This window comes from Littorina saxatilis, linkage group LG3, assembly GCF_037325665.1.
Source record: "Littorina saxatilis isolate snail1 linkage group LG3, US_GU_Lsax_2.0, whole genome shotgun sequence".
In the NCBI taxonomy this organism is placed as follows: Eukaryota; Metazoa; Mollusca; class Gastropoda; order Littorinimorpha; family Littorinidae; genus Littorina; species Littorina saxatilis.
The window spans coordinates 25,604,856-25,617,264 of record NC_090247.1 but is presented as its reverse complement, the minus strand read 5'-3'; positions in this window follow the sequence as shown (position 1 = coordinate 25,617,264).

Genomic DNA, 12,409 nt, shown 5'->3' with positions numbered 1-12,409 from the left:
TGGTTTAAAGGTGCCTTTGGTTTGAACACCCCTACCCCTACGAGGCAGAAATACAAAGAAATAGAAGGAAATTGAGCCTATTTGGAACCAGACTTTAGTATGTTCCCATGGGGGGATTCACGGTGCGAATGACACTGCGTCAGCTTGTTCATTTATCTTTAGTATTTTCTTCAACTTTAACTTTTAGGACCATGTATGAGGTTGTGGCAAGCTAAATACACAACAGGACGACGTCTCGGAAAAATAGTAAGGATTATATAGGGAAAAACAACAGTGTCAGTTAATGTCCGTTTTGAAGGTGTTAGTGGTTGGGGATTTTGAAAAGCATCAGACATCAGGCAGATACAATCCTTTCTGCGTGTTCTGGTGCAGAAAGAGTTTTCAGTTTATACATTGGGGTGACCAGTAGATACCGTTTTACAACCATAGCCCCAAACGACATTTACAGAGCCCAAAGAAGGATTAGGGTCAATTTCAAAGCCACTTTTCCATATGAAGCGCCAACTTTATATGAAAATGTGTTTAATAAACATCAAAGGACTGAGGTTGAACTTTCTGATAAGGGACATTTTAAACCTAGTCATTGTCACTTCAACGTTCCCTTCACTAAAGTGGCTAAGATGCCTGGACTATAGATCTAGTGTCTCGCTTTCTTGCACAGTTTCACCTATGCTTACTGTGTGTGTGTGTATGTGTGACGGAGTGATTGAGTTTGTGTTACTGTTTGTCGATTTCTTACGTGAGCCTTGAAGGCTTCGCCTCTTGTTTTCTTGGGGGGGGGGGGGGGGTGGGTGGGGTGAGATCGATAAAGAATTAAGTTAACAGGGGGCGGAAGGGGGCGAGGGGGGGGGGCGGGTTAGTGGAGCTGCTCCGAAAGAAGATTAGAACTTGGACACACTTCACGTCATCTTATTTATGTTCAAACAAGAGCAAGCATGCGCTCCAAGATAGCGGAAGGAGGAGACACAACCTGGGACTCCCTGCCCAAGATGAGGATAACCAGGGTCGCCTTACTACACCCTTGCACATTCCCACCTGGGACCACTGATCCGTCAGGGGACCTTTAGCTTCTTTCTTCAACGCTACAGTAGTAGTAGTAGTAGTAGTAGTAGTAGTAGTAGTAGTAGTAGTAGCATCAGCAGCAGCAGCAATATTCCTCTAAAAACAACCAGCTTAGACGTTTCCGTCTCTGCTGGATGCACGGATGACGAGAACACAAAGTAAAAAAAAAAAAAAAAAAAAATAGGACCAAGAGACTGCAGATGAGAAGAACAAGAACACGATAACAATAGAAATATACTCACCAGAAACATTGACAATAAAAAGATATTTGTGTTATCGTTTTTTATTGTCCATGTTTCTGGTGAGTACATTTTCATTGCTATCTTGTACTACGTCAAAGGCTAGAAGATTTCCAGAGGAAAAAACAAAGACTAAACAAGGAAAATGAGAGAAAACTAAGTAAATAGCTTTGCAATTTTAAAGAAGAGAAGTAACACTGGATGAGGACAAAGAAAGAGAAAGACAAGAGCAGAGGCAGCGAGATTCATCCAAAGACAAGTCCACACGAGCCCGTCTCTCCTGGGTGCACGGGTGATGAGAAGACTACGAACTGAAATGCTTGAAGATTTTACGAAGAAAAACAAAGAGGAACAAGTCGCGTAAGGCGAAAATACAACATTATTTTAGTCAAGCTGTGGAACTCACACAATGAAACTGAACGCACTGCATTTTGTCACAATAACCGTAGTCCGCCGCTCGTGCAAAAGGCAGTAAAATTGACGAGCCTGTTTAGCGCAGTAGTGGTTGCACTGAGCTGCATAGCACGCTTTTCTGAACCTCTCTTCGTTTTAACTTTCTGAGCGTGTCATATCTATATGTTTTTGGAATCAGGAATCGACAAGGAATAATGTGAAATTGTTTTTAAATCGATTTCGAAAATTTAATTTTAATCATAATGTTTATATTTTTAATTTTCAGAGCTTGTTTTTAATCCGAATATAACATATTTATATGTTTTTGGAATCAGAAAATAATGAAGAATAAGGTGAACGTAATTTTAGATCGTTTTATAAAAAAAAAATTTAATTACAATTTTCAGATTTTTAATGACCAAAGTCATTAATTAATTTTTAAGCCTCCAAGCTGAAATGCAATACCAAAGTCCGGGCTTTGTCGAAAAATGCTTGGCCAAAATTTCAATCAATAAAGCCCACAAAATCCTTACAAACCTGAACCACGGCTTTCGATCTGGCTACTCCACTGAAACCCAACTACTAACCACCACCAACGACCTACTACAGTCTTTTGATCAAGGCAAACAAATTGACATGGCCATACTAGACTTTACCAAAGCATTCGACACCGTCCCCCATGACAGGCTCCTCCTGAAGTTGGCCAACTATGGCATCACAGGCCCCCTCCACGCATGGCTTCACTGCTTCCTCACGGAACGCAGCATGCAAGTCGTCGTTGAAGGCAGTACGTCCCAGCCCACTACCGTCGACGCAGGCGTCCCACAAGACACCGTGCTGGGCCCACTCCTCTTTCTCAGCTACATCAACGATCTCCCGCAGGTCAGATCCCAGGTTAGGCTGTTCGCCGACGACTGTCTCGTCTACAGAGAGATCAACACCTTCAACGACCACCACACCCTACAAGAGGACCTGAAGTGTCTAGAAGGTTGGGCAGAGAAATGGGGAATGCGCTTCAACGCCACCAAGTGCTATGTCATGAGCATCTCCCACAAACCACCCTCCACCTTCATGTACTCCCTCAACAACACCATCCTCAAAACTGTCCCCTCCAACCCATACCTAGGCATCCTATTCTCGGACAACCTCAAGTGGAGAAACCACATCAGCAGCATCACCAAGAAAGCAAACTGCACTCTTGGCTTCCTACGCAGAAACCTCCGCCACTGCCCGGCAGCCTGCAGACGAAATGCCTACCTGGCCCTCGTCCGTCCCCTCCTTGAGTACGGAGCCGTAGTCTGGGACCCGTACCAAGCGCAGGACATCGATAGGATGGACGCATACAGCGCACAGCAGCACGTTTCATCGCCAACGACTACCGATCAAGACGTCCTGGCTTTGTTACGGGCCTCCTGACACGCCACAACCTCCCAACTCTCCAGGAACGTCGAGTAAACCTCCGCCAGACTTTCTACTACAAGGTGGTTGAGGGGCTGGAGCCAGCAATGTCTCCAGACAAATTCCTGACCCCTCAACGTGCTGGCCGCATGATTCGACCCAGAAGACAAACAGCAGACTACGTTGGTAGCAACCCCATAGACAATTACATAAAAAACAACAACAGGTGTTTCGCTGTACCACGCTGCAACACTGAACAATACAAACAGTCGTTCTTCCCACGATCCACAATAGAGTGGAATCACCTGGACAACACAGTTGTCCACTCAGCCTCTACTGAGGCATTCAAGGCGGCGCTGACTACCAGCCGCCGATAAACGACGTCGCTGCGCACACCCACCCATTGAGCCAAAGCCAGCAACCTGGATGCTAGCGACGTAACCCACAGATACAGATCCCTGCGCCTTCAATATGTGCGCGATATAAATTGCATAAAATAAAAATAAAAAAATAAAAAAAATAAATCCCTGCGCTTAGAACTGTACCCACGGAATACGCGCGATATAAGCCTCATATTGATTGATTGATTGATTGAAAAATGAGAGTGTGACAGTGCCGCCTCAACTTTTACAAAAAGCCGGATATGACGTCATCAAAGACATTTATCAAAAAAATGAAAAATATCTGGGGATATCATACCCAGGAACTCTCATGTAAAATTTCATAAAGATCGGCATACACCACGACCCTCGTCTCGATTTCCCCTCTATGTTAAAACATTTAGTCAAAACTTGACTAAATGTAACCAAAAAAATAAGAGAAATAAAAAAAGGCAGAAGCAACATTTGCTGAACGACAACTAGATATGGCTCTTATCAGGCCTGGGTGTGTGATGAGACAATGGAAAACAGATTTTGACAACCAGCCCAGATGTTTCCGTCTCTTCCGGGTGCACAGTGAAACAGTGATTTTTAAATCAAAGAAGAAAGGCAGGTTCGTAACTCTTAATAAATGTGTTAGTTTTGTCGTAGCTCGCCTTATTCCGGACTGTGGCGCGAGAAAGAGGGGGGTGGAGGAGGGTGCAAACGTATAAGCAGAGACTAGACAGAAGTTTCGAGAAAGAAACACACAGACACGCACATACACACACGGACACACACACAGACACACAGACCCAAAGACCAAAACACACACACACACGCACACACACACACACACACGCACGCACACACACACACACATACGCACACACACACACACACGCACACACACACACACGCACGCACGCACGCACGCACGCACACACACACACACACCGACATCCACACATAAACAGATCAGTTTTTGACACTTCCCGTTCGAAAAATAAGAATACAGAAATAGTCTCTGAACTTTTTCAGGATTAATTTTAAATATCTTAAACTGTCTGATTTTTTCCCCAGACCTCTCAAAACACCCAGGAAGATCGATGCACCATTTTTGTTGCCAAGGTCTCTGCACTTTATTATGCCTATAAACAAACGAGAGAAACTGGAAGTTGGGAAGAAATCGTCTCTTTACCGGAAACCAAACTAATCTGATCAAGGGAGGGAAGAACTGCACGCTAAATGCACACATTGTTCCCCTTTGCGGATTAAACGCATGAAGCGATGGATTAACAATTCCCGAACTGATCGAAGCCTTTTAAAATAAATTCGGAGAAGCGTTATTGATGGAAAGGATTACAAACAATTGTTGTAGTTCTTCAGTAAAAATCCTTTGATCTTCAAAAAGCAGGAGAACGATGGGTGAAAGTTCATAATTTTTCTATGCGATTGGTAAAGTACGTATAAGGAAAGCTTAAAGGCAGAGTAAGCCTCCCGTAAACCATCACAGATACGGTCAGGCTTTTACACACAGTACAAACACCCTTTCATTTAAACACTCACCAATTGAGAACATCCTAGGTGCCCTCCGTAAAGAGCGAACAATTTTCAAAGAATTTATTTTTGCGTGGTTTATCTTACCCCTGAGCCATCGTGAACCCGTGTGATCCAGTTTTCCCCCTTTTCACAATGCAGTCGTCATAGTTAGTCATTTGAATGCGACTCGACGTGAGCTTATCTACAATAGCACGTTTTTTATGCACGAAACAACGGCTGTGGTTCACAAGAACTCCAGCGATGGCTTTTGACTGTTGAGAGGAACGGCGATTTGCACTGATAAACCGGGCCGTCGTCTGCTACGACCCTTGCGTGACCCTGCTTCCGGGCTTTTCTTTTTTTAAACTTTCACAACTTCGAATTGTTCTGATCTTGTCTTGATGAAAAACGAATTCTTTTGTGATTAAAAAATGTTTGTGTAACAAGCTGTCAATTTATTATTTAGATTTTAAAAGTTATGTCTAGCGCAAAAACGAGGCGCCATTGTTCTTCAGGGCCAAGTCCACGAAAATAAATTCTTGGAAAATGTCTCACGCTCGACAGAAAGCAGCCAGGATGTTCCCGTTCGGTGAGCGTTCAAATGGAAGTATGCTTGTACTGTATTTAGACGCTCGGGGAGCTCTGTGATGGTTTACGGGAGGCTTACTGTGCCTTTAACCTAGGCGTTATTTGTGAAAGGACATTTTTTATCTGTTGATTGGTTTTTGAATGGGTGAGGGGGAAGAGTGTCAACAATAAACTAAATGTGTATGCGTGTATGTGTGTATGTGTATTTCTATCTGAATGTGTGTGTGTGTGTATGTGTGTGTGTGTGTGTATGTGTGTGTGTGTGTGTGCGTGGGTGTGTGTGTGTAAGTGTGTGTGTGTGTATGCCTGTGTGTGTGTGTGTGTGTGTGTGTGTGTGTGTGTTTGTTTGCGTGTGTGTGTAAGTCTGTGTGTGTGCATGTGTACATAAGTGTGTGTGTGTGTGTGTGTGTGTGTGTGTGTGTATGTGTATGTGTATGTGTGTGCGTGTGTGTGTGTGTGTGTGTGTGTGTGTGTGTGTGTGTGTGTGTGTGTGTGTGTGTGTGTATGTGTGTGTGATTATTGGGGTTAAAGGAACAGACTATCCCCTTTCTTCTGCGGGAAGACTAAAATGCCGTTCGAGATGGGAATGCACAGTGGTGTAGTTTTTCCTCCTTTGTGCAGCATCCTTTCGTTTCTTGGGACAAGGAGCTCCTAGTTCAGGCATTCCTGATTCGGTGTTATTTGTGCGTGTTTTGATGTGCAGCCAGTTTTGTTGTCTGCATGTGTGCTTTCTTTTCTGATTACCCCCCCCCACCACAACTACCTGCTTTTGACGCATATTTTAAAAGATTGGGATATATATATATATATATATATATATATATATATATATATATATATACTAGATGAATACCCGCTTTGCCGGGTACCCGGCTTCGCCGGGAAGAAGTAGACCCGGTGTGGGATCCGGTCCGGTCCCCCCTCTGAAGTAGTCCCCCGGGGGACCAATTCGTGGCAAAAACTGCTCTATAATGGTCCCCCCTTAGACATCCAGCCTCGTTTTTCTTAGGAATTCAAGCCATTTTCAATCTATATCTTCGTCCGGTATTATGTAGTGCACAGACAGCAATCTCTTTGTTTGACTATATTTTGCAGAAAATAAAATAGATCTGATTGTAATGCCGTTCAAAAGAAAAATCACATGAAATAAAATGAATAATAAATAAATACTGATAAGAAGAAATGAAACCAGTCTCTGATTCTTTCCTTTCTTTTCTCTAAAATTGCTGGTAACATTACTAACATTGTAACAAGAAAAACGAGGCTGGATGTCTAAAGGGGGGACCATTATAGAGCAGTTTTTGCCACGAATTGGTCCCCCGGGGGACTACTTCAGAGGGGGGACCGGACCGGATCCTACACCGGCTTCGCGATTGACGCCACACGAAGGAAGGGAGATAAACGCGCAAAACACTGGAGAAGATAAGGAATAGTTATTGGGAATGGATGTACAGAAAAACAAAAATCGGTTCAGCGCTGTGCGCTGAGAGCACGTGTTGAAAATTTTCATCGACCAGATTGTGTTTTGGGTCTACCTAAATATGCCCACCAAATTTGAAGCAGATCCATCGAGAACTTTGGCCGTGCATGGCGAACACACAGACAGACAGACAGACAGACAGACACAAGCCGTATATAGATATTATAAGATGTTTGGTGGCTTGTTGACAGACCAGCTTTTTTGTTGGTCCAAGGGGACCATATCGTCTTTTGTTTCATCTTTATCGACCAAGGCCGAAGGCCGCGGTTGATAAATATGAGACAAAAGGCGATATGCTCCCCGAGGATCAACAACAAAATGCTGATCTGACGACAAGCCACCAAACATCGTTTTTGTCATCATTTTGGTTGTGCAACAAAATACACAATAACCCACAGGGAGACGAATTTTTAGAATCCAACTCCGGGCCACAAAGCATAGTCACAGAAGCTCGAGATAACACGTCAACCTTGTATGTGACGTCAAACGTAGCTTGTTGACGCTTTTCTTCCAGTCTGAAAATGTACAGAACTGCGATCATACGTGTGAGTTCAGTAAGTGTTGAGCATATTTCTTTTCTTGTTAAGTGTTTATGACTTTTTGTTGTGGATTTTGCGATTACAGAGATAAGTTGCACAATTGACCATGAGTCGCCGCGGTAATTTCAACATTGATTGGGTCTTTGAGAGTAAATGCTTACAATAGTTGTCCTTTGAAACACGAATCCAAAGCCGCGATGGTTCCACACATCAAACAATCAGCCTGATTGGCTTTTACTTTGACAATCCGCGTTTCTCCTGAAAGCTCAAACCGATTTACCACCTCGATTTGTTACATGGGAAACATGATATTTATTTCCCGGGTGTTTGTGAATGAAAACTCGTGAAAATGATGACAAAGATATTTATTACCAATTCAGTGCCCCATATGGCTTTTTGACCAATCAGGACGGATTCTAGGTGACCCTCTAAATGTTATAACGTTCAGGCAGGGACCCTTTTTGTTTATCAAGCTAAAAATGAACAAGTCAAAGTAAAAATTTAAATCAGTAATATCAGTGTGATTTATTCTAAAGAATGACACTTCAAATGCCGTCAGATAACAGGGACGTAGCACACCAAATAAAAGTGGTAGGGCGGAAAAAAATGGAAGACAAAATGCTGAGACAGCTAAGGAAATATGGGGCTTACACTACCGCCCCCCCCCCCTTCCCGTCCCCTTGTAATGGTCTAAAAAAGAAAGAAAACATGATGCGATTTCGTGCCTTCTGAGCTCAGTTCCATCTAATCATCTTTCCATCCTCCACCAAACAACGGGCTGGTGAATGTATCAGTGATTATCAATCGACTTACATTTATATCTAAATTCCGATACGTTGAATGTGATGAGCACTTACTTCAAATGACTTTCGTCTTCATTATTGTCTAGTGTGTTAAAAAGCAAGGATTGACAAACTGGTTTACTTCTAAACAAGCAATTTATTGATCCGTCCAGCCATCAACATTGGCAGCCTGAGTGATGACTGAAAAATAGAGGGATTTGTCAGAATATTTTTAGCGCGTTTTCGATCCATCACAACCAGGATGCACACTTGTGTCCATTGTTCAATTCTCTCTCTACATGTTGTTTCATGTGACACTGTTAACCCCACAAGTTACTGTGTTACTCAATTGTTATGGCGTACTTACGGTTGACACACAATCACTCACCCCTCAGTCTGACCCCAGCTTCACACACAGAATATACAAAACATTTCTTACCTCCATTGTTTCTCATGGGAGCAGACGGACGAAGAAGCAATTTTCACTAAATTGGCGCCAATACTTTTATGGCCTGACGGAACTCGTCACGTGTGACGTTCTCGTCAAAATAAGACGTCATCCTATTCCAGCAGTTGACCAAGACTAACACACACAAAAAAAACCCAAAAAAACCGACCTTATGCCATCGCGTGAATACTACGTGGGGTGTTCTGTTGGTAGATCTCTCTCTCTCTCTCTCTCTCTCTCTCTCTCTCTCTCTTTCTCTCCCTCTCTCTCTCTCTCTCCCTCTCTCTCTCTCTTTTTTTTTACGGAAAAAGTGGTCGGGCGGTCGCCCTACATGCCCTACCGGGTGCTACGTCCCTGGATAATACTCTCTTTATTTATAAAATACCGAAAAGCGGGTTTACGGAACAGCGAGGCACCGCCCATCCTCTGAGTGTGCAATGCCGACTCGCTCACTTGAAATCTAAATTATCAAAGTTCGGAAAAATCAAGTGAAATTGGGTCACTCGCTTTACGTCAAATGTATCTTTACTTACGTCATTTCCCAACCGTCTGGAGTTGCCGTTCTAAATCTGTCGCTCTCTATTCAACAAGAAAAAGCGAAGCAACCGAAACGCATGTTCAACATGGTTTGTTGTGTGTCAAACGCATTTGACCTGTGAATATTCATCACGTAAGGTGTGTTACTCTGATTGGCTGACCCAGGTCACGAGAATTCTTTGACTGACAGGCATAATCAGGTAGGAGCGCTCCAGTTCCCATTGCGGCTGTTCTGTCTAATTCGCGGGGTCGCTTCGAAATTTCTTTTGGTCGAATTAAACGGTAATAAAACCGTTATTTCTAATATGCTGACTGTTAGCAAATGATAACAGACATGTCTCACAAACGATATCAGCATTCGCCTAAAAGGCTCATGCTTGATATCTTTTTTCTCGACATGTCTGTTATCATTTGCTAACAGTCAGCATATTATAAATAACTCATAATATCTATCTATATCTATACTAGAGGAATACCCGGCTTCGCCGGGGTGAATCGCGAGACAGAGACAGACAGCGTGGCGGTTCGCCGTCTTAGAGCACGTGTTGAACATTTTCATCCACCAGTTTGTGCCCACGCAAAGGAAGGCAAGAACATACAGAGAGACAAAAGCCGCCAGACCCCATCACAAACAGAACTCTACAATCCTAAGGTGTTGCCTGGCGAGCTAGCTATAAATAGCTCACAACTTCTAAGGCGAACAACTCTGCAGAGTCTGCTGTGAAGGGCGACGGTAGTCTCCCTGTCACACTCGACCCCCTTTGAATGAACTTTGTCCCCAAAGTTCTGAACCATGGACCCGCCAAGCTTAGGTCCCTCCCAGGTTCGTGGAATGGGAACAGCATGAAAATGATTCAGTGTTACACGACACTTGAGATTGCCACAAGTTCTCAAATGCCGTATAGTTGTGTTCTTTTATTCTACGTCGCCTGTCTTCGCAGCAGCAGAAAACAACTCGTCAAATTGAGTTCGAGGATTTATTCAGCATTCAATACATACAACTGCACAACGTAGCAGAACTCAAATAGAAGCTTTTTTTACATACAAATCGCGCTGGCATATATAGTAAATACTCAATCTCGAGAATATTCCAGACCGAACATGATACAACTACATTATACGAGCCGTGCATGGACTAAACAAGCGACATTCTCTATGACGTACATCAAAAGCGCCGACGCACTTAATCCGAACGAACGCCACGAACTCACGACTAAAACAGCGTGGTAAACAACTTGTTTTGACAGGACTAGAAAGTTCACCTGCATGCATTCTCGTCCAAGCATAAATATTGTGTTTACAAAATATAATATCGGTACTTTCCCACAAAGTACAAATAAGTCAACTACATGCAACACACAAAACTGAACCAAAGCTCAGCAACGGTAGCGTTTCCTAACATTACCCCCAACACCAGAAGAAATTTACCTAATTTCTTTCAATCATTGAAACGCTACCTGTACACATATTACGTATACATAACAGATTGAAATCCAGGTATGTACATTGGTCTGTTGGAGAATGAACACAGTTTTACTCACATACTCGGCTGAGAAAATCTGCTCCAACATTGTCTGAACCCTTGATCGATTCCACTCGCATATCAAAGTTCTGCAAGTACATCACCCACCTCATGATACGATTATTCACAAACTTCGCAGAGTTCAAATTTCTTGATTCCCCACACGATGGCTAAACACTCTTTCTCCATGGTCGAGTAGTTCTTCTCGGCTCCTGACAGCTTCTTGCTGGCATAGCTGACCGGAAACGGTTTACCTCCATGCTCTTGCATCAGCATGGCGCCGATCCCTTCGTCCGATGCGTCTGTACGCAAGATGAACTCTTTGGCAGTATCAGGAAGGCGTAGCACCGGGTCTCGTGACATCAGGTCGCGCACGGTCTGGTATGCCTTCTCCTGAGCTGGTCCCCAGAATATTCGGTTGGGGCATCCTTTTCGGGTCATGTCCGACAAAGGCGCCGTTATGGCGGCGAAGTTTGGAATGAACTCTCTGTAGTACCCAGCCAATCCAAGGAAGGATCGCACCTGCTTCTTGGTTTCAGGACGTGGCGCATTAAGGATCTTGGTGACGTTTTCCAACAAAAGCCCCTTTTGACCTTCCTTCAGTGAATGACCTATGAAGTCAACGTTGTCGGTCCCCAAAATGCACTTGCTGGGTCTCACGGTCAGATTAGCTTTTGTCAGGCGGGAAAACAGTTCCCTCAAAGTCTCCAGATGCTCCGCAAAGGTCTCCGTGTGGACTAGCAGATCATCCCAGTAGTACACAACATTCTTCATTCCTTTGAGCATTTTTCGCATTCCCCTCTTAATGGTAGCACCACTGTTCACCATGCCAAAAGGCATCCGCAGGCACTCATACGTTCCGTCTGGAGTTGCAAAGGCGGTCTTTGGTATGTCCTCTTCGCGCACAGGAATTTGCCAATATCCCTTGCTGAGATCGATCTTTGAGAAGATCTTACTGCCGGTTAACTGTCGGAATAGATCAGTTGCCGTCAGCATTGGTTCAGGGTCAAACACGGTGATCTTATTGACTTTCCTAAAGTCAATGCATACCCTGTTTGTGCTGTCTTTCTTCTTGACCACAACAACGGGAGATGAGTAAGGGGATGATGACTCACGGGTGACCCCCATCTTCAACATGTTGTCGATGTCCTTCTTCAAGGATTCCCGAGCCTGAAACGGGATAGGGTATGGTTTTGACCGAACAAGAACGTCAGATGTTAGGTGGACTTCATGTTCGACCAAGGACGTAGAGCCTGGAACATCAGAGAACCTATGGGTGAAGTCGCCCATAAAATCATGCAGCTCCTTCTGCTGATCTTCTGTCAGGTCAGGTCCTAGCTTGACGTCATCCACTCCCTCTTTCTTGTGGAGGTCTCCCAACTCCAGTAGTTCCTCGCCGTCGAACTCGTCTAGTTCGGCTGGTTCTTCCACACTTGCTGCGACCTGTACTGCTTCCGGAGGTCTCTCCACATACAGTTTCAGGAGGTTAGCGTGGTAGATCTTGGACTTCTTGCCGACAT